At 42.2% G+C, this 22,795-nt stretch overlaps 1 long non-coding RNA gene across 1 annotated transcript; it reads right to left on the reverse strand.

Moving 5' to 3' along the window:
* Positions 1-1,072: 1,072 nt before the first annotated feature.
* Positions 1,073-21,453, reverse strand: LOC103659777. Its single transcript, XR_567617.1, has 3 exons — positions 21,328-21,453; positions 21,005-21,103; positions 1,073-2,054 (listed from the first exon to the last, which is right to left on the reverse strand). It is a non-coding gene; the product is annotated as an uncharacterized LOC103659777 (long non-coding RNA).
* Between the last annotated feature and the right edge of the window lie 1,342 nt (positions 21,454-22,795).

A 22,795-nucleotide genomic window follows, 5' to 3' on the forward strand; every position in this document is an offset into this window, starting at 1 on the left:
ATTCTTGAGACCTTATTGAATGAAAAAAAAAAACAAAACGCAAAAAAGTGTAGTGGGGCGCCGGGGTGGCTCAGTTGATCATGGGACTCTTGATTTCTGCTCAGGTCATGATCTTAGGGTCATGAGATCAAGCCCCACATCAGTTGCACTCAGCGTGAAGTTTGCTTGTCCCTCTCCCTCTCCCTCTGCCCCCCACCCATCCACTCACACTCTCTGTCTAAAGTAAATAAAATCTTTCTTAAAAAGTGTGTAAGATAAGCTGCCTTTGAAGTTAAAAACGGAGAAATAAGAACCTGAATTTATATTTGCTATTATACACATAGAAGAACTGGACAAATTTACAAGAAACTAGATATAGTGATCACTAGTAAGTGGTGGGCATAGGAACTGGGGATATGGGGTAGATGAGTAGAAAGATTTCTCCCTGTTTATCTTTAAGCATATATTTAGAACCATGCAAATATATGACCTTTTCAAAAATTAGAAGTTTTTAAATCAGGGGCACCTGGGTGGCTCAATCGGTTGAGTGTCTGACACTTGGTTTCAGTTCAGGTCATGATCTCAGGGTCTTGAGATCAAGCCCCACGTCCATCTCACGCTGGTTGTGGAGCCTGCTTAAAATTATCTCTCTCCCTCTCCCTCTGCCCCTCCCCTCCTCTGGTTTGCTCTCTCTCTCTCAAGAAAGAAAGAAAGAAAGAAAGAAAGAAAGGGAAAAAAGGAAAAGAAAGAGAAAATTTTAAATCAAAGAGAAAATAATAATTGAGTGAGTCTCCTGTTTGACTCTGAGGATGCTAACAGTTTCTATCTTAGCATGAAGGTTGAGACTCCCAGATTAACATGGGGCACCCAGTGTCTTTATCCACTCATTTGTCCTTCTTTCCTTTATCCACTTAACAAATATTTATAATAGGCTGTGTGATAGGTACTCTACGAGACCCTGAAGATGCATGGAGAACAGGACCCACTAGATCTTTGCTTCACAGACTCTACAGTTCAATCCAGGGTCCCCTTCATTGGAGTCTGGGGGTCTCCACTCAGCATGAAAGGACTCTAGGATCCATATCAACAAGTTCCATTTTATTATGACATCATGTTAACTGTGAGCATATTAAATCTCCATTGGTACAGAGTTCAAAAATTCAATATCCTTGATTTTTATGAGCAAACAAGATGTGTACAGGCTGGAGGCATTTTTGGTTTCTCTCAATGTCACCTCTTTGTGGAGTTCCACAATATTTTTTATTGTGTATAATACAATATAATTTGAAACTCTGTTCCAGATATGGCCCCTGCTTATGCTTATCCAGGGTCATAATAATTTCCTGTGATTTATATTGTTGCCTTTTTATTAGCGCTCTAGAATTATACAGTATATCACCACACTCCTTTCCTTTCTGTTTTTCTTCTTAGTTTTATCAGTTTACATTCCATTATGACTCATTTTTCAAGCCAGATATCTGTTCCTGGTGTTCATACCAGTGCCTTGAATGGCATTCCTTAGGCTTCCCGCCCCATTTCAGGCAGATGGGAGTTGATGGAAGAGCTCTTTCCGCTCAGTGCAGGTTGGTGCATGAATGTGTGCCTCTATAAACATCAGCATATTTCGGGGCTGAGCCCATTGGTTCATGAAACAAGGTTATGCTTTCAGGGCTGTCTAATAGAACTTTCTGAAATGATTGAAGAGTTCTCTGGTTTGTGCTATCTAGTACGGTAGTTGGTAACCACTTGTGGATACTGAGAACTTCAAATGTGACTAGAACAACTGACAAACTGTATTTTTAGTTTGACTTTATGAAAATTAATTTAAATTTTAAAAGCTGGCAGAAGAGGAACAAGATGTGAATGCAAGGTGTATGGCCCCAAAGAGAGTAACCAGCCAACCAAAATGTCCACCAAAGCGGAGAGGTCATGATGATGGGAATCTCTGAGTCTTGGGTGTTCCCATCAGATGGTGAAGCGTCTTGCTTTGTGAGGAGCAGTCGATGCAGATTAGAGATGGTTTCCAGGTAGTTGCTGAGCTGATATAGAACACAATGCATTCTTCTCACTCTGTTCTAAAAAGAAAGTCAGCAAGCATCAAGGAGGTGTGGTTAGAACTCCAGGCAGGCTCAACAGGGTTTAAGGCTAAATTCCAGACCTTGAATAAATATCAGGAACACAGGAGAAAATGTCATCTCATGGCCTGAGTACCCCATCTATGTTTGAAGGAAGATGGATACCCAAGAGACAGATGGCAGACTTAGAAAAGTAAACCTTCATTCACTGAAGGGAATAGACTCCTAACACACAGGCCACTGGGCACATATTAGCTCAAGACCTGACTGCAGTTATGCCAGTGAATGGACAGTCTTCAGTATCTATAGGTAGATGGGCTCAGGTGACCAAAAAGTGACAAGCTACAGTCTATCCCATTCAGTCTCCTTCCTTTGTCCCTCAATGCGACACCATCAGTGCATACGCCCTACCTGAGCGTTCAAAGCTCCCCACAGTATGGAGCCCGCTGCTTTGCTTAGACTTTGTCCCCACCAGTCGCCACGCCTATACTCCAGCCAAACCTGGCTCTGCGTGCTTCCTTAAACATGCCTGGCCTCTCCCACATCCATGCCCTCAAGTAAGCCGTTGCCAGAAACGCTCTCCTCCAGCATCTTCAGCTGTCAAAATCCCATTGACCCTCATGGCTCATTTCAGGCCTGGCATTCCCTGAAGTCTCTTTCCTGGGCCCCACCACTGTGCTCGCTCCCTCCATGGAGCCTCGAGGCGCCTGGTTTGTGCTGCTGTTTTGGCACTTGTTCCAGTCCTCCTTATGTTGAGGGCATTAGTGAACTCGTCTGATCTTGTCTCCTATTCTGTGGAGGATGGGGCCTGTGTCACCCACATTCTGTAGGCTTGAGAATGCTGGACACATGGTTGGTCTCCAAGAATTATTGTCTTTGAACCGGATTTAGGCCAGTTCCACACGTAAGAATTTCAGCGATAGTCAATCAAAAAGAAATCTTTTGCCTTAGAAGGTAAGAGAGCCCATGCAGTTCTGAGCATTTATCTGAAAAGTACATCATTGTAGCATGAAACGTTTTTCAAATCAAGAGTGGCTAACTAGGGATCTAGAGGTCCCGTGTGCGCTGTACACATATTTTGTTCGACATACCGTGGTGTTTGTTTTAATTGTCAACATTTAAAATTTTGGATTTTGTATAAAAGTCCATGCTTCCATTTTTTTCTTGGGAAAAAAAAAATCAGATCAGGCATATTGGTCATTCATTCCCCTCTGGCAATTTGCCGGTTTACCATAGTCTGAGGCTAGCCCATTGCCCTTTGACCCTACAAGGACGGACTGTCTTCTTCTTTCCTCGTATTTTATGTGCATAGAGTCCATCACCTTTCACAATGATAACGATCCACACTACCCATTTATGAAGCTCATAGTACCTATTTTTAAATCATGTGGGTTCTGATTATGTTAATGGTTATTGTTTTGGCCTGCTACTTTCTGTCCCCCTCATCAAACCCTCAAGAGTGCAGCATATGTTCAGATAAAAATACAATTTAAATCATTTTTAAGGGGCGTAAGGGCAACTCCATGTCCACTGTCACTTGTCTGCAAGTGCAATTTTTAGACATTAGAGAATTAGTCAAGAGACTCAGGGTGGCAGGGCAAAAGGCGTACTTGTTGAAAACAGAAGTGGTAGACACTTGAAAAGGAATGAAGAGTGAGACCTACGGGATATTGGATGCTAACATTTCGTTTCACATCCATTGCACCATTTGTGTGATTTCCAAGTAGATTTCAGGCTGTACTTGAGGCTCACAGACTTGATGAGAAGGGGAAGCGTTGTCCTCATTTTCTGATGGAGGAAACTGAGGCAGTTTGTCCACCACTCTAAGGACTTCTCTGCAAGAGAACTGGTAGTTAAATTTAATTATCTTCATTTCTGGCCTCTTCCCTAATCACTCATTCTTACTCTTTGGTTTCAAGGATAATTTATGTTCGATCAATTTAGACTCACTCTCAGAATTCAATCAATACCATCTGCAATGTGTAGGCTCTCCTTGGCTAAAGTTTCATCTTCAGAAAAATGTAAGGACTAAAGAGCATAAACAGGCAAATATAAAATCAGCCGGGCCACTCTCTGACTTATAGGTAAATACCAACAATTCAAAATCCCCATCTTCCATCTTCCTTTCCCATTTCCCTTCCTGTCCACCTCACGCACCTCCCCACACTACCTGGAGACCAGTGTGAAAGCAGCGTTTATGTCCAGGTTTTATTTTCATGTTTAATTCTTGAAACATCTGAAGGGAGATTTCTTGAATTTCTTTGACCCATAAGAAGTGTACGTTTTTAAGAAAAGAAAGACTTTGTCAGCGAGATCCACATTTCGAGTGTCTAGCAAGTGCTTTCAGTTTAGAAAAGAACAATGTGCTACCTTTGACTGTTAAATCCATTACTCTAACCACACTTGAACCATTACGAGGTACTGATTTATATAATATCTTTGTGAACTCAGTATTTCTAGAGTGTAGGTATTTGTGATATTTTGAGTAGGATCTGGATATTATATATTCTTTCTAATAATCATTAGTGATTAGCATCACTTCTCTCCAAACATCTTTCCAAGGCCATCTCCCTAACCAAGTAACAAAAAAATGAATAGAGAATGCGCGACTTAAATTCTAAATTATATGTTGCCTCACCAAGTTCATGAGCTAACCTTTTACCTCTGGAAGGAGGAGATTAAATATCATTCAGATAAAGGTAATTTAAAAGCTCTCTCCTATGGACTTTTGGAATCAAGAAAAGAAAGCAAATACACAGGTCTACCTAGAAATTCCTGTTGCAGAAGAAAAAAAATGTACAAACAACATTTAGTGTGTGTTTCACACCCTCACAGCAAGACCTCAATAGGAGCAGATGACACTTTTCTTCCAACTTGAAGTCGAATTTCTGACGCTCCAAGTCAGCCGCAGGGTAGCAAAATCGGAGCTGCACCAGCTTCCGTCTGCAAAGACTGTTAGCCATCATGTCATTTCCCCCCGCTTGGACAATGTTCATCCTCAGCCTCAGCCACCTCTGAGTTGGCGCATTGGAGCCCTTGGCCTCTGCTGGTGGCTCCTTCCCCGGCTCATCCCCTTCACTATCATTTGATCATCAGCTCGTTCTGTCTGTCATCTCTTCTTAGAGCCAGGTGACCTGCCCTGGATCATTTCATGTTCTGTATTTTTCTAAATTACATTGTTCTTTGGAGTCTATTGCCCGACTGAGTTACATATTCTTTCTCTGTTAGTTATTCCAAGTATCAATCATCCTGTAACCACCTGTACTACCGTTAACCTGCTTCCTGTCTTCCAAATCAAAACCCATTTCTCACTTCCATATGTCAACACCAGCCACATGCATTGATTAAATGTCTTTCATTTGAAAGCACACCGTCCTGCTATCCTTGCCTGTGTCTGCATGCCTCCCATATGCTCTCCACACAAGCCTAATTCTTCTGTTCTCTTCCCCTGGAAAGTCATTCTTCATTGTAATAAGTTGCCCAAAGTAAATGTATTCATCATCTTTTTCTCTGACAACCATGTTTCTCCACTACGGGAAATTAAACACTGTAACATATGGCCCGAGCAGCAAACTTTAGTGCTTGTTCGCTCAATTGTTTTAACACATTGCCGCCTTCACATAATATTCTGTTTGCCACTAGCATGTCAGGCTTCCGCCTGACATATGCATTAGACATGTTAATGGCAAGACAGAAACCAACCGAAGCTGACAATATGACGAAAGAAGGGTACGTGCCTATTAATTACTAAAATTCACTTTCCCCCACTATTTAGCAGGGGGAAAAAAACAAATTAATGCCTCCAGAACATGCCACCACATTAGCCTGCTGTGGTGCCATCTGACAGATTTTTTAGACCCTAAGTACTTAGGAAGAGCTTTGTGTGGATTCAGCAAGGCGCTCTCGCCATTGTCATGGGCCCTATCTGTCTGCTCTTTGTGCTTCCCTAGTCAACCACTTACACAGCCAGGTAGGCTGTAGTTGCTGAATTCTTTATGCGGCCATCCGAACGCACCTGGAACATGCTCGGCATTCTTCTCTCTATTATTTATGCACGTAAACTGCTCTGGAAGTATATTCTTTTTTAAAAGATTTTATTTGTTTATTCATCTGAAAGAGAGAGGGGGGTGGGGGGAGGGTCAAAGGGAGAGGGAGAGAGAGAATCTTGAAAGACCCTGCACTCAGCATGGAGCCCGATGTGGGGCTCAATCCTGAGATCATGACCTGAGCCAAAAATCAACAGTCGGACCGTTAAGTCAGACTGAGCCACCCAGGCGCCCCTGGAAGTATATTCTAAATGCTACACATTTACTGAAGATAGAATACAACTGTCTATTTCTTCTGGGTCATCACTTCATAGATGACATTGTTTAATTGTTTACGAATCTTTGGGGTTCTATATGAGTTTATGGATTTTATTTTATTTTATTTTATTATTATTATTTTTAAAGATTTTATTTATTTATTTGACAGAGATAGAGACAGCCAGGGAGAGAGGGAACACAAGCAGGGGGAATGGGAGAGGAAGAAGCAGGCTCATAGCGGAGGAGCCTGATGTGGGGCTCGATCCCGGAACGCCGGGATCACGCCCTGAGCCGAAGGCAGACACTTAACCGCTATGCCACCCAGGCGCCCCAAGTTTACGGATTTTAAATTCAAGTAATCTTTCAGTTAAGTCATTTTGATCTCAGCATTCAAAAGAAGTTGTCATTTATTTAAAAGTTTTTGTTTTCCAGATCTCTATTTTTTTATTAATACATTAATTTTCAGGGCATATACTTAATACTTAAAGCATGACCCTAAATAATAAAAAAGTTTAAAAGGTTTTTCAGTGGAAACTATATTGAATTTTCTTTTATATAAACAAGTTAGAGCTAAATTTGAGTCATTGGTTTTACTTGATGCTGGAGGACATCCAACAGTTATCGTTTCCTAGAATCTCTGAGTCTGATTAGTCTCTATGACATTTTCTAAGACCTCAGGAGTCCATGGCTCCTAGGGCATTCCTCCTATCAATAACAGTATCATCCTGAACTCAGTGTCAGCCAATAGTTAGCCAAAGCTTAATTGAAAGAAACAATTTATGAATGTCCACCCATGACTCTGACCCTCTAAAAATCTATCTTGAGATTAAGCTAGATGGCAGAGAGCTATGTCCCTGGACCTCATCAAATTGGTCCTCTGTAGAATTGCTTTTACATTGACTTCAATGTCACACCCTATGCTGAGGGACGTTACCAGAAGCAGTTCTGTGAAGCCCAGTGTATTTTCGATAAGCACACTGTTGAAAGTATTATCAACTGCATTACACGGTGTCTTCTCAGTGACGATCTACATGATACGTTTTTTAGGCTTCAGTACCAGGAAGAGTTGGGCCATAGCTCAGCACCTAGTTTTATCCTACAAAGAGTAGGTACCTTGAGTTCCGGTTTATACGTCGCCTATTAGAATGCTTGGAGCAGGTCACAGGACCTTGTAACATAATTTTGTACCCTGGCCTCTTCGATGAAGATACTTTTTTTCCAACTGCCTTTATTTTTCATTGTTCTGATTTTCTTGACAATTTCTTTTTAATTGAACATTATAATACACACATATATCTTGTCCAGTAGCCTTATAATCTCTCTGAAGTCAGGTAAAAAATACACATGTAAACATATGCATAAAAACTGGACTTTAGGAAGTATACATTTATGCTTTATTTATAAATATGTTTGTAGATCTATCTACTTTTTAAACACATTTCAAAATAGACCATCTAGCAAGAAAAAAATATATATGCTAAGTGCCTATGCTTAGTATGTTTGACACCACCCAACACCAAGATGAGCATTTTCTCTATTGCATGGAAAAATACAGCTCATCTCTTCAGAAGAGAGCTATAAATGAAATATAGGAACACATGCCTATAATGCATTTGTAGGGCCACTCAAACAAATACATGTAAAAATACACTTAACACTTAGGAGGCTACTGAGGAAAAAAAGCCAGGAAAGTAACTTTAGACCATCTTGCTCTAGTCTCCCATGACAATAATAATACTGTTCATATTCCCAGAGTAAATACTTACGCGTATCAAGGAATTTTTATATCCTTGCAATACTTATTCATTTCATAAACATGTGCGACAATGTGTTAGGTACAAGGGATACTGGGATGAATGAGAGAGTTCACTGCAAAAGGAAATAGGAAACTTTCTAGGATACGCCTAGAGAAAAGCATCCTGCAGTGTTTCATGTGTCCATAAAACAGTCCAGTAGATATTGAAGTATAATAGAATATTCTAAACATCGCAGCTCAATGTAGCCTTTTATAGTTATAATGCAAATATTGAGTGACTCAGTAGAACACATCTTGATGGATGAGGAACGTGTTCCTGGGACAGTGCTCCTGGGAGCACGGGAAACTGCTCCTTCTCATGACAGCATTGAGCGAGTGGCTGAATAATTCACTACATGGCATTCCTGTGACCACAAATGCTAATGCTACCACAGAGTGGAAATCATCACTGTCATTCTTTCTTCCCCTTTTGTCTAGATCTTTATCTTTTTTTTTTCTTTTAGAGAGAAAGTAGGGTGGAGGGAGGGAGAGAGGGCAGGGGAGAGAGGGACTCTTAAGCAGGCTCCAGACCCAGTGCGGAGCCCAACACAGGGCTCCATCTCATGACCCTGAGATCATGACCTGAGCCGAAATCAGGAGTCAGACGCTTAACCAACTGAGCCACCTAGGTGCCTTTAAAGCATCTTTAAAGTAAGCTGCCAAATGAAGATTTTCTGATATTGTCATTATGTGAGCCTAAGAGAGCAGAGAAATTTGCACTGAGCCATGAGAAAGGTCAGAAAAAGTAGACTTCTCTTTGAAAATCATGACTCCAAAGTCATCTATGTGGATTAAAGTACATCCCAAGGATTCCAGGTTAGCATTTGCCACCAATGTCCTTTGTTTATTTCAGTATTTAAGTAGAACCCTAGGAAGAAAGTAGCCTGTAAAACTGTTTGAGTGAGTTGAGAGATCAAAGTCACTGAGTCGAATTGCACCTGGGGCAAGATGACGTAAGTGCAATCTTCAAACGCAGATGTAACAACCTCTATAAGGCACACCAATTAGGAGACTTACCCTGAATTAGTAACCAACAGATCAAGGGAGAGACCCTGATAGCAAACATTGTAATAATTCAATTTTGAGGCCACAAAAGGTCTGGGACTTTTTTGAGAAGTCTGACAAGAGTCCATTTGGTTTGTTTTTCTGATATAGATAATATGCCCTATGGGGAAAGCTTGTTCAGTAACCCAGTGGATGCAAAATGGATTTCTAAGCCAGAAGGTTGCAAAATACCTTCTGTTCACAAAGGCTGACTTACTAGGTCTCCTTAGGACACAGCATTTAAGATCTTAATGTCTTAATACTTCTTGCCACAAGAATGTGAGAAATAGTGGGGAAGTCAAATGATTTCTGCTGGAGCTTCCTGTTTCTGTTATATTTATCTGGTTTTAGAAACCCGTTTTCACCACTCTACTCCTAATATTGACCAGAAGTAGAGAATGTAGCCCTTCACCACACTTGTGCAGTAAAATGCTTCCTAATTGTTTCTTTTCTTTGCCCTACCTTGACCTGTTCCAGCTGCTCACCAAGATTTATAGTTTTCCTCTCCTCTGGGGCCATCACGTGACTTGTTTTAGCTAATGAATGTGAACAAAAGAACTAAGGAACTGGTACATGATAGGCTATCTTCTCCTCTGTGACCATGTTGATACAGACTTGTCTCAAGAGCAAAGCAGACTGGAATGCTGAGACATCGTGTGAAGGAGGACAGCTTTCTGGAGAGTTGCCCAGACCCACAGCAGACTTTGCATGAGTAGGAAATAAACCGTTTTGTTGTGTTAAGTCACTGAGAATGTTGGTTGGTTGTTACCTCAGCATAAATTAGACCATTCTAACACATCCTATTGCTTTCTATCCCTGGGTCTCTTACCCAGTTCCACACATGAAGCACCTAAGGGACTTAAACATATTTCCTAAAATAAGTCAATGGAAGGAGAACATCGAAACTAGATTCGGGTTCCAGGTCTTAACATGCCATTTTACCAGTGGACATAAGCACCATGTCCTAGCACCATTGTCTGCATCACAGATCCGGAATGATACAAGCTCCTGGGAAAGCCATCTTTTGCTAATCACCTTATAGTCTGGAAAATATGTCCAGTCGTTCTCATAGTCAGTCAGCCAACATATATTTAATAAGTAACGGCTATCGTCCAGTAGCTATTCTAAAAACTGACAATACAGGAGTGAACAAAAGAAACAAGGGTTATGCTTCATCAAGCTTCTGATCTAGCAGAGGGGGAAACACAGGGGCACACAGATATATACAGATATATACACACACAGAATAAACATACTAACTTGATTCTGCAAGGAAACTAGAGAAGGAGAGAGAATGGTTGGAGTGGACAATACTATGGTATGTAAATCTTCTCTGAGGAAATGACATTCAGGCTGGGACTTGAATGACAAGAACGCCAGCAGGGCAAAAATTTGGGAGAAGAGGCTAACGGCGGAAGGAATGACAAATGTTAAAGCTCTGATATGGGATTAAGTTTGGCATATTAGAGAACCCAAGAGAAGGCTGATACAGCCGAAGCACAGCATGAACGAAAGAGGCTGGGAAGACGTGTGGTCAGAGGGAAAGGAAAGAACTAGATCCTATAGGTCCTTGAAGGCTCAGTAAAGGATTTGGATTTTACTCCTCACTGCAACGAAAAGCCCCAGGGGTGTTTTGAACGGGGAGGTGACTTGATAGGAGCTACATGTTTACAAGATCCTTCTAGCTACTGGGTAGTGCGAGGGTGGAATGGGTAGGTTAGAGGCGCTGCAATGCAAGCAGCAGACGTGAAGAGATAATGGCTGGGTTATTGGAGATGTATGGCAACGGCTCGTGAGCTCGTCTGCCGGTTACGATCACCTGGGGGAGGGATCGCGTAGATTTCCCAAACCCCAGGCCACACCTCGGATCAATTAGATAACAATCGCTGAGGGTAGGACACAGGCGTCAGGTTTTGATGCTCTCCAGGTGATTCGATGTACAGATAAGTTTAGGAACCCCTGATGTACAGTATTTTGGAGACAGGTCTGGCAGGACTTACAGAGAGACTGAAGGGGGTGGATGGATGGAGGTGCAGAAAGAGAAGAATTAGTGACGGATGTTGGTGTTATTTGCTGAAATTGAGACGACCTCGTGAGGAAGAGGTTTGGGATAGGGATGTTGGAAGAGAGTCCAGCTCTGGATAGGAAAATTTTTGAGATGCCTGTTAGGCATTGTATATTCTATATTTTATATAAGTTGACATCGCACAGACAAGGGAAAGATCAAGACTAGAGATACAAATCTTACAGAATGTGGTACAGAATAAGCATTAAAGCCAGGAAACAAGAGGAAACCATCTAGTGAGTGGGTGTAGCTTGAGAAAAGAATACTCAAAGAATTTAGAACTCCCAATAAGCTGTCATCTGACTCTGCTGCTCTCCTTCTTGACTTTGCCTTGATCCCTCATTGCAAAGGAGAAGGAGGACTTCCTTTCTGGGACCCACACGTGGGCACTGCGCTGCCTCTTCTTTACTCTCGCTGTTGGTTCTGGTTCTCAAGCTCTCCCCTCCATGTCTGTGTTCTAATGCCCTCCAGGTCGAGTTTTGAGCTCTCTTAAGGTGTCTGACTCTACCACATCCTAGCTACAGGGCCCATCACATGTGCTTCGCAAAGTCCCACACAAAGTTCCTAAATGAGAACCTCGGACGCCAGGCATTCTGGGAGCAAACTGAAGAGTGAATACACCTGACCGTCCTCACGTCCTGCACGTCTATTAGTACAATGCAGCTGCCCCTCTTTCAACACATCTGCCTACAGGACGGGTAATTCCAAGGTGCATAAAATGATGTCATGCTAAGTTCCTCTGTAGGATTTATTTCTTGAGCTTCTAGAATGGTCAAGTTAATGCTGCTGTTTTTATCACTTTGAATCAATGCAGTCTTATAGAAGGGGGGGAGAAGATCCTGCAATCAACCTGCCTGAATTTGAATCCCGCTTCAATGTGGGTTACTAGCTATGTGGCTTTGGACAAGTTCCTTTTACCTTTTTTTTCAAGCCTCAGTTTTCACACTTGGGAAAACGAGGGGGTGGTAACTAATTGTAACTATTTCTGAGAGCTAGTTTAAGAGTTAAACAAGCTGCTGTAAAACACCTGGGCGAGGTACCTTGCACAGAGTAAGCACTCAGTAAGTGCTTTCTACTCGGTATGTACCTGGCTTGTGCACAGCCTCCTCTTTGCGCCCTGGAGGGCATGGGTTCTTGGGCTTGTTCCTAAACAATGGATTGCGTCAATCTCTGCCTACTTCCTTCTCTAGGCCTTTGACTCTACTTAACTTTCCTAAGAAGCTGCTACACCGATAACTCCCTACTCAACTACAAGTGCAGAGCTTGCCGTGGAGACCTGCACCTGCCCACTGGTCCCCTTTCCCCCTCATTGACTTCAGCTCAGCGGCTGCATCCATTTCCCATCCCTAAACTAATGAATCCATTAGCTCTGGTTTCCCCCAGGGCAACTTTCCAAGGTTACTTATTACAACACAGTATCTTTAATCATATTTAATCAGACATTGAGATGGAAAAACAAATAACTCCCATCTGACGATAAAGGGATCTCTTTCCATATTATGTGTAGCTGTTTAAGGGTCTTCTTTGGAAAGCAATATACAAAGTGTCTCCAGCAGCTTGAGTAATAGAATTAGAGGAGATGTGTTTAGAGACGTTAGAGGTGGATCATGAAGTTATTGATTTTCTTTAATTGGTTGAGTGATCTAATCTATTCCCTTGAGACCACATTGAGGCTCACATTTTCTACTACACAAAGTGTGGTTTGTTTAAAAGTCATTTTGGGGTGCCTGGATGGCTCAGTCAGTTAAGCGTCTGACTCTTGATCTCAGCTCAGGTCTTGATCTCACAGTCCTGAGTTCAGGGCCCTGCATTGGGCTCCATTCTCAGCTTTTAAAAAGAAAAAAAAAATATTTCAACTTTTGTATTGTGGGAGGGAAGAAAGAAGAGTGAAAAGAAATTTTTAAAGAAATTCAGTTAGAGGGAAATGTTAATTTATTTCATAATTTTCATTTGGAAACAATTCTCAGGATGTGGAATACAAGGGGCTTTTTGAGGACATAGAGAGACCTTTGCAGTTCTCCAGCTAAAAATTTCTACAATCCTCATCAGTTATAGAGCAGATTCCAGCATGGGTCAAACAATCTAAGGCTGATTTTTACAATTCTACATCCACTGTGGTTATGCGGAAGGCTTGAAGCCTTGCCGGCACAGCAGTTTTCCCAAGCCCAGCCTACGGATCAGAACATAGGGAGATTAGCTACACATGTTCTCCATCAGCATAATCATGTTGGTGAGATGCCTGGACCTCATCATAGGAGATCTGGTTAATAAAAACTGGTGTGATAAAAATAAACAGTAAAGTGATATTTTGTTTTTCAGCCCAGCCTTTCAATCCGTATGTGGGAGAGAGCATCCACAGGGCTCTTTCGCCCCCTAACACACACGCATAACTTTCATTAGAATCGATGAGAGGGACGTGGGCACAGGGAGGAAGATTCTGAGACCCCACAGTGAGCCATAAGTGAACATAATTTTGGCAACTTGAGAGCATGGGGCTATTCTGATTACTCTACACTCGGAGGGCATAATAGAACCAAGATTGCTTTGCGGGACTCATTTATACACGTGCACGTGTTTCCATGATAAACACCCAGGAAGACCCACATGCAAACTACAAGAGGCAAAACAAATGTGCATCGAGAAAAGGAAAGGGTGTGTATTCCTGTGTGTGGTGCGTGCTTAACAGAGTGCAGGACTGTGAGTTTATCACATGTACCAAAAGCAAAGAGCAATTAACGCTTTCTAACCCAAAGCCGAGGTGTTACCTGCAATTCCCTCTTATCTGTTCCAAAAGGAGTAAGTTGGGATACAGGACGCACTTTAGATTCCATCAAAGCTAGGCCCACGGATCGCCTGGTAAAGGTTTGATCCCGTGGGTAACAGCCCCTGAAAATGGCTACAGCCTCTGGATCCCTTCCCTCCTTGCATTTAAGCATGGCAAGTGCTTGCGAAGTAACATTTTCACTTGTGTTTTTGCTACGCGATGCTAACTGATAAGGCTCCCGACAATTACAGGGGCATGCTGTTATTTTCAAATTAGAAAACACTTCGTGAACATCTTTGACAGCCGTGCTCTATCAAGGAGAAGAAAAATCAGCCCCTGGTTGGAGGAGGAGCACAGACCTCCATTACTGGAGGCCCCGGCATGTGGCAGTGGGCAGCTACTGAGCTGATGACAGCAATCTTTCCAAGTCTGCAGCCCCTGTAGTTGTAGACTTTGCCCATCTGCAAATACAAGCATTCTCTAGCATTGAGGGATATAGGTGACCTTTTGGAAAGACTTTTGATATTGAGCGATCTGATCCATCTTGACACAAGTATATATATATTTAGGGCACCTAAGTATCAATCAGTCGGTTGAGCAGCTGCCTTCTGCTCAGATCATGACCCCAGGGTCCTGGAATCAAGTCCGGCATCAGGCTCCCTGCTCAGTGGGGGGTCTGCTTCTCCTTCCACCCCTCCCCCCCTTCTCCTGTGCTCGAGCTCCCTCCCAAAAGTAAATAAAATCTTCTAAGAATATATATTTAAAGTTAGGGGCGCCTGGGTGGCTCAGTCGTTAAACGTCTGCCTTCGGCTCAAGTCATGATCCCAGGGTCCTGGGATCGAGCCCTGAATCAGGCTCCCTGCTCCGCTGCTTGTGTTCCCTCTCTCACTGGCTGTCTCTCTCTGTCAAATAAATAAAAAATAAAATCTTTAAAAGATATATATATTTAAAGTTAAACATATTTGCCCAATAGTTTGTAGGGCAATGTATTTCTGACATGGATACTCAGAAGCTGACTTTTAATAATAGTGTTTCCTAATTTTGTAGTGTCGACGATGATTTAAAGGGAGCGTTTTATCTGCTTTCCTTTGTGGTAGTATGGAAGGAGAAGGGACTGTACTAGGTACCTTACATACATTATTTCAACTAATCTTTAGAGCATACCTGTGAGGTGGGAGCTAGATCACTAATTAGATGAGGAGACTGAAGTTTAAGGAGATTTTAACCAACTTGCCCAAGAACGCACAGCTAGGGAGTGCCAGATTATGACCCAACCATTCTGCCACAAACCCATGGTCTTTCAACCCTACTCTGCTGCTTCTCTAAGAGAGGAAGGATTCTCTTTCCCCGCTGGAGAGGAGAGAAAGTAAACGAAGCCCTGGGAAATATGAACAGAACATGAAACGCCCGAACCAAGGAGAGATCCTTTTGCTCTCCCCGGCATTAGTCAGCAAGGCTGTGCTGTCTGTGCTCTGCCCATTAACCCCTCAGGCCTCTTTCTGTATTTAAGCAGAGTGGCTCCTAGCTGCCAACACCTGCACCTCTTTGTCTGAGGGCTGCCCTCAAGCTGAAGGAGCCTGCTTTGCTCACGTGGACAGCATGACGTACTTGGAAATTTACATCCTCAGAGGGGCAACCATTAACCAATGACCAACAGGTGCAGTGGCACAAATCCCTAGCTGGCTCGCCCTAATCAAGACATACCTGTGGCGTGATCTACACTGGCTCCAGCCCCCTGGCTGGATTAAGCCCAAATTCCCTATAGGATTTGGATCAACAGTGTACGGTTCGGCCCCCTTTCCTTCCATGTCCCACTTTCTGATTCTCCTGCATTCCCCTATATAACTGAAGTACGGAGGAGACTTTGGTAGAAAAGACTAACAGGTGACTTCAACTTCACCTAATTGAAAAGAGTTGCTATGATCGCAAGAAACACCAAGTTTCCTCTATTCCAATCTCAACAGGCAACCAATCAAAACAAATGAACGACACTATGTTCTACACCTGAATCGAATACGACAGTACGTTAATTATACTGGAATTTAAAAAATAATATATATATAAAACAAGCCAAACAATGAACTACATGGGACTGAAAATCTCAGCTTGATGTAAAGAAGACTTCTTGATTATAAAGGTGACTGAACACTGAGGCTGTCTCTCTTATCCTTAAAAGATATTTCAAAAGAGAATAGACAGCTGAGATTACTACAATTTTTGCTCTCAAGATTTTGCTCTCACATGGACCTGGGTGTGAGTCCTAAAATTTCCATGAGCTGCATGGTAATCTCTCTATACTTCAGTTTCTTAATCTGTGAAATGGGAATAAAATGAGACCTATCTCATCTTATTGTTGTGAAGCTTAAGGGAGATTTAATGCATTTAGGTTGCCTAGTACATAGCAAGGTATCCACAAATGGTAGCCATTATTACTGATTTTTCTATTTCTAGATGCAGAATGGCCCTTTGAAATTTTTCTCAGGTCTATAATTATGTAGCTCTTCCCACCTTTCCCAAAAGCTTGACACTGAAAGTAGGACCTGAGGGCATCATGCCTGGGAAGGAAAAGAACGCAGGAGAACTGGTGAAAGATGCACGAGCATCACTTCCCAGGCAGAAAGAAGGGTCGATCGGATGCGTGTATCACCAAAGGCAACTGCCAGCTACCGGTTCTACTGAACAGAGTATTGCCCTTTCAATCGGGTTTCACAAAATCAGATCCAATTATTAAGCTTTTACTCTGTGCCAAACACTGTGCCAAGTGTTACTTATGCTGATTGAATTCTCTCAACAGTCATGGGAAGTAGGCATTATCCCTGCTCAGAGAGAGGGCCACAGGCTCAAAAAAGTGAAACAACATCCTCAAGATCAAGTGGGGGGGCCAGATCCGGACCCAGGTCTCCATGACTCCAAACCCCCTTACACTTCATTTCACGTAGAATTTCAGAGCGCGTGTCCCTCGTAAATTTGAATTCCTCTGCCTCTGAAAGAGCAGGTCTTGTGATGATGGGCTATACACACGTCAGTGTATAGATACGCGCTATTCACAAGAGAAGCGTCAGCCTCAACAAGGGCCTGGAAACCCAGAGATAACTTCTACCCAAGGGTGATCTCCAAAACCAAAGTGACACCCTACTTTATCTTCAGAACCCTTAACCGTAGAAGGGTACACTTGAGCTGGCAAAAAAAAGCTACCCAGTGTTTCCAAATGCTCCCTTCCGAGAATCTGTTCAATTGCTTGAGAAGTACACTGGGAACCAGCCCCACTGGCAGCCTCTTTGCATTCAGTCCTTTAATTTCTGCAGTCTGCTGGGGGATGCCCTGATAGTCGACATGGAAAGGTTTCAGACAGCTTTCCAATTTTCCTAGCAGTCCTCCAAGCTAATGAGCCTTGAAAGAAATCCTGAAAGATCCACAGGAGCACTCCAAGAAGAACCCCTTCCAGCCTCCCCTGCCCCCCCAAAAAGAGTGTGTGCACACCAGGGCCACCAAGCAGGGTGAGGGGACAGCCAGATGCCTCTGTCGTAGAGACTGGTACCATGAATGATTTCTGCTTTCACCTCCTGCTGAAATCCTGGAAAACTTTGTGAGAGTGACCCCTTGCTCTTCTTGGGTACAGAGGCTGGGGAGAGGCCAGGCATTTCTCTGCGGACTTTTTTTAGACCAGCAATTCCCACAGGACCCCCTGTGAGCCTAATGCAATTTGTGCTAAAGAGGAAATGATTCTTGTGAAAGAAGCTATATTCCATTCAAATGTTATTTGAGTAATAATGGGAGGGGGGAGGGGAGTTGAGGGGAAGTAAAGCCTGGATTTGTCCTGAGAGCAAGGGGCAGCATTTTTAGTCTTGCCGTTAAGACAAAGAACTAGTATTAAGACAAGTACAGTCAAACTCCCTGCCCTGTGTTCCCCTGTCAGGAATCCATTCTTTTTTATTATGCCATATGCGTAGCTTGAGGTTATATTGGAATGCATAAATCTCTTGTGAGCCACAAAACGTTAAGCTGCCGTTGTCCTCATAATTTCATTATCTGTTTCTGCCCTAAAACGTTTAACACTAATTGAACACCCGAGGTTTTCCTGTGAAGTTTATTTTCTGAACATTATTGAAGTGCTGTTGATAAAAGTCAGAATTTATGGAGTCAGCACTGCTTAAAATGCCATGATAAATTTGAGCAGGAGTACTTTTTTAGAGCAGGAATATTTTTATGAATTTGCCTGGAATTTCAAAGTCTCTCCATCATTCTACGTTATAAAGCTGTCTATTTCAAAGTGTATTTTGCAAGAACTAAATTACTTTACTGAACCCAACCTGTTCATCTGCAGGTTCAGCTTGGACATACTCGGGTATCAGATTTATCTGACATCTCAGGCTGTCTCTCCTGATGTTAATTTTGTTCCTGATTAAAAATACTAACTTCTTCCCACCCACCGACATCCTCCCTGCTCTGATTCAGGCCGCACTGGAGGATGTAAATATTGGCAGTCGTCCACTAAGGGCAGTTCATTCTTTTTCTCTGAAAGAAATGTATTTGCATGACTCAAAGCTATCAAGCATCCTTTAGTCCTTTAAGGGGAGAAACAGTTTCCTGTAAGTTTCAGATAAAAATCATAATAAAGAGAAGCCATGTGTTAAAGCGGTCTCTTGGATATTGTTTGCATTCCAATTAATTTCACACATCTCTGTCAGAAAGGAATTTAGTTCAAAAACAAGTGATAATGGGTATCTCTTATAGATTTGTATTAATATTTATGCATACACAATCACACATACACAAATATACACACAATTTATGGTATACACTATTCGAAAGTGTAGTCTTTACAAAGCATTTGACTGCATTTTGGCTTCAGAAAATGAAGCAAAAACTTAGAGTTAAGTGTCCATTTCCCATTTAAAAGAAGTAAGTTGTTCATGGTTACTATAGTAACTGCCAACAGACTAGCATTTTTCTGTCATTATTATAATTGGAAAAGAAAATAATCTATTTTGAATTATAAAGCATGAAAAGGATTTTGCATCTAAAATGGGTCCCTAAAGGGGTAAAACAGGAGGAACAACAGACATTTGCTACAAGTGGGACTGGAACTACACTTTCCTGGACCAAAATATGGCTTCTGAAGAACTTAGCAAAGGTAAGTTGTTTATCCTGATGCAGAAACCACAATGATTCGAAAAAGAAAAATGATATATATTTCCATCCAGGGCCTTAAACTAAGTAAAAAATTCAAAACTGCTTTCAGAAAGTCCTACAGAACTAAAAACCCATGATTTTTTGTTATTATTCTAAAAACGTAGCCTGTGTCTCATTGTACATAGTCAGTCTCTGCCCTCTATTACCATTTACTACCATCGTTTACAAGGGATAATTTATTTTACTCATAAAAGAAAAGACTTTCTCTCCCTTCCAATGAACTCTCCCTGTATTCACTGCCCCCCCCCCACTCCGTTTAAAACCTTTCTGCAAGGAAATAAGGCTGAAAATAAACAATGTGGGATGATGAATGACTTTTACTCGATATTTCAATATAAAATTTAAGTTCTCTATAATGAATATGGACATCTTTTATAACAAGAAACAGTTAAAACATAAAAAATGAGATAATGAAAAAATGTATACTTCAAATTACTCCTAGGTCTAAAAGACTTTCTAATACATATAATCGCGACATAACCCAAACATCATCAAAACACTACATATCAAAATTCACATGCTACAGCTGAAAGGTTGTTCCAGAGGCTGGTACAAGTTCCTTTGAGCAGGAGCCAGCAGAGCCTACTCCCTCTGGGTAAATTTTGTAGCCACATTCTCCAAGACCACTAAACTCCATCTCCTTGCTTCAACTTCTGGAGGTCTCTGTGGGCACCAGCCACAAAGACCAGGAGGGAGGAAAGAAGGCGGAATTGGGACACCTGGGGCAATTTGAAGTCAGATGGAAAAAGTCTGGGCACTTGTGTGGTAGGGCAGCTGAAGTTTCTACTTAGCAATTTATGTGCTTGTACTTACTTTTAAAACATTCAACTTAGATGATTTCCATTTTTTCTCCCCCCCCCCCCCGGATTCCCCTCCTTTATCAATGCCTTTCATAACTCTTGTCATTCTTTGGAGCTATCGAAAGCTATGGTTGTTGAAGAATACTGGTAAGACAGTCCATCCTTAATTAGAAGGAATCTTTGCCAAATATGTGATCTGCTTTAAGAGACTGAATAGGTACATAGCCAGCGGCCAGACCCTAAACGCCTATAGAACTCTGACCCACAGCCTCTGCAGCCACGGACCCAAGAAGCTAAGCCTCCTGGGCAGCAATTGGCCCAGAACAGTCAGGACCACCAATGACTGCCGGCTTCTTTATTTTTTAAACCCCGCCCCTTCTAATTCAGGACCAACCAGAGAAGGCCAAGTATGCCTCCCAAACCAATTAGATAGAGCCCTCCTTTTAGTTAGCCCGCCTCCAGCTTCACCAGGGCCAATGACCTCCACTGAGCACTATAAAGCTTTCCCATCTGCCTGCTACCTCTCTTTCTGTAGTAAGTTCTCGCAAAGTAGTCTCTGTTCTCTGTTCTTACGAAGTAGTCTCTGTTCTTTGGTTTCCACCGTTTCGAACGCTGGTGGTTCAAAATATTTCAATCTCAGGCTTTCCTCATAGCTGAAAGAACACTGAATTTCAGATTTAGGAAAATCGTATATATTCTATAACGAAATAGAACTTCGCTATTTCACAACATTCGCGTTAAAGGAAAAAAAACTCGTTAGAAAAAGAAAAAGCTCTTTTCTACTCTTTTTCTCTAACATCCTTATTGAGATCTAACTCTCATTCAGGGTCTGCAATCAATATTTTTAGTATCTTCACACAGTTGTACAACCTCACCACCTGCACTGGTTTTGGTTTGTTTTAGCTTTTGTTTTAAGATTTCAGGACTTGCAAGGTTTCATCAGTGCCAGACTGAAATAATGAAAGTAACTTATAGGGGTACTTACTACGTGCCAGGCAGTGTGCTAAGTGCTTCACATGTATTAGCCCGTGGACTTCTTGCGTCTATCATCACCTGTGAAGTAGGTACGCTCATCACCTCCATTCTACACATGGAGACAATAGAGGCACAAGGAAAAAGCACAAAGTTAAATAACTTGCCTAGAGTCCCGTCGCAAGTCAGTCTTGATTCTGAGTTTCGCCTTAACACCCCCCTGCATGTCTCAGGTCAGTTGAATTCTGCCACCTTTCTTTTTTTTAATTCGTCAAATAGACTTTGCCTGGAAGGAAGATTTAGAAAAGAACAGTTTTCTTTCTTAGGTTTTCATACCCTGCCTTTGAGCCATAACCCCGCCAGCCCCTCTTCGTTGCTTTCTGTGGAGTTATGGTATGTAGATAAATGACGCAGATTTCTCCCATCAGCTACTTGAGAAACGATAGATCTTCACATTTTAAAATAGACTTTTCTGTTCAGTTGCTCATTTCTCTCTCCCCTCTTCCTGCTCTTCTTAAAAATCTTCTTTAAAACAATCAATGAATAGCCTCCTACGTAGTATCTTGCCAATTTCCACTAAGAAGGCCGCTGAGGCATTTTTGTTTCGAAATGTTTTCAGTAATCCTAAATGATTCCTGAGTTGGCTGAAAGGCCTGGACTGCATCTCTAATGACCAAGATAGTAACCCAAACAAAAACACTAACTGTATACGTTTATGGTCCTCTTAACATTTTCCAAACCTTTTCACCTCTGCCCTTAAAATCTTCACTCATCTGGCTATTTCTAAGTAGCTCCCGTTTAAATGCTGTTTATGGCTGGTGCTTGTCTTTCTATGTTACCCTTTCAGAAAAAGATTGTGTGATGGGCGGGGGGGCATAAGATTGGGTGTGATGCTAGTCATAACTTGTCATTGAGATCCTTGACTCCTTCAACCAGAGCATGAAGCAAAAGTTTTGATGGATAAAATGTAAATTTTGCCAGCAATTTAAGATTCTACTTTGTGCTGAGCTTGGAGAAAGGAGGGCCTCAAAAGTGGTGGCTTGCCAGCCGCCTTCAATGGAGCCCTGGCTGAGCGCTGATTAGCATCTGTGCCTTGTTTGTTAAGGCGGAGGACAGATGCCCTGCTTACTAACTTCACAGGAGGGGTTATTGGTTGGAAACTGGGTTGGCTGTTTTTCAGTGACTGAATGTGCTTTAGAAGCCTTCCTTTTATGACTTATACTAGTTTAGCTGCCAAACTAGCTGCTGAAATTGGCCTATTGCACTGTGAAATTTGTTCAAATAGCAACTAATATTCTCACAGGTCCCCTGCATGCTCTGGACGAATCACAGAGGAACAGCCAGGTCCTACAGACTCGGGGTTGGGAGGACTTGTCGTGCTCCCTCCCTCGTCCCCCTCAGTATGCGGGAGAGGAAACCATGTCAGCCACCTCACGTGAGCCGGCTGCGCTAATCTTGCTGACAGAGCTTTGGTTCTAGGAAGGGCCGTGCAGGCAGTTAATTATATCCAGAGTTAATTGAGTGGTCATATTAACAGTCTCATGAGGTCTAAGAGAGGATTCCAGAAACTTAGGTGTATAAGACCCTCAAGACGAAGTCGAATGAGACATCGTGTTCTTTTTGACCTTCTCCTTCAATTTGGGATGATGATTTCATTAATCAGGATTCCTTCCCCCTGTCATTCGCTTCTAATTGACAGATGCTAATTAAAATAGCAAACGGGGTCCTCATGGGCAGTTTCTTCTGTTTCTTCAGTGACCGTTCTGTTCTTGACTGATTTAGCATGGCTCTTTCCCCTCAATTA

This window comes from Ursus maritimus, unplaced genomic scaffold (genome assembly GCF_017311325.1).
Source record: "Ursus maritimus isolate PB19 unplaced genomic scaffold, ASM1731132v1 scaffold_1, whole genome shotgun sequence".
NCBI classification, from domain to species: Eukaryota; Metazoa; Chordata; class Mammalia; order Carnivora; family Ursidae; genus Ursus; species Ursus maritimus.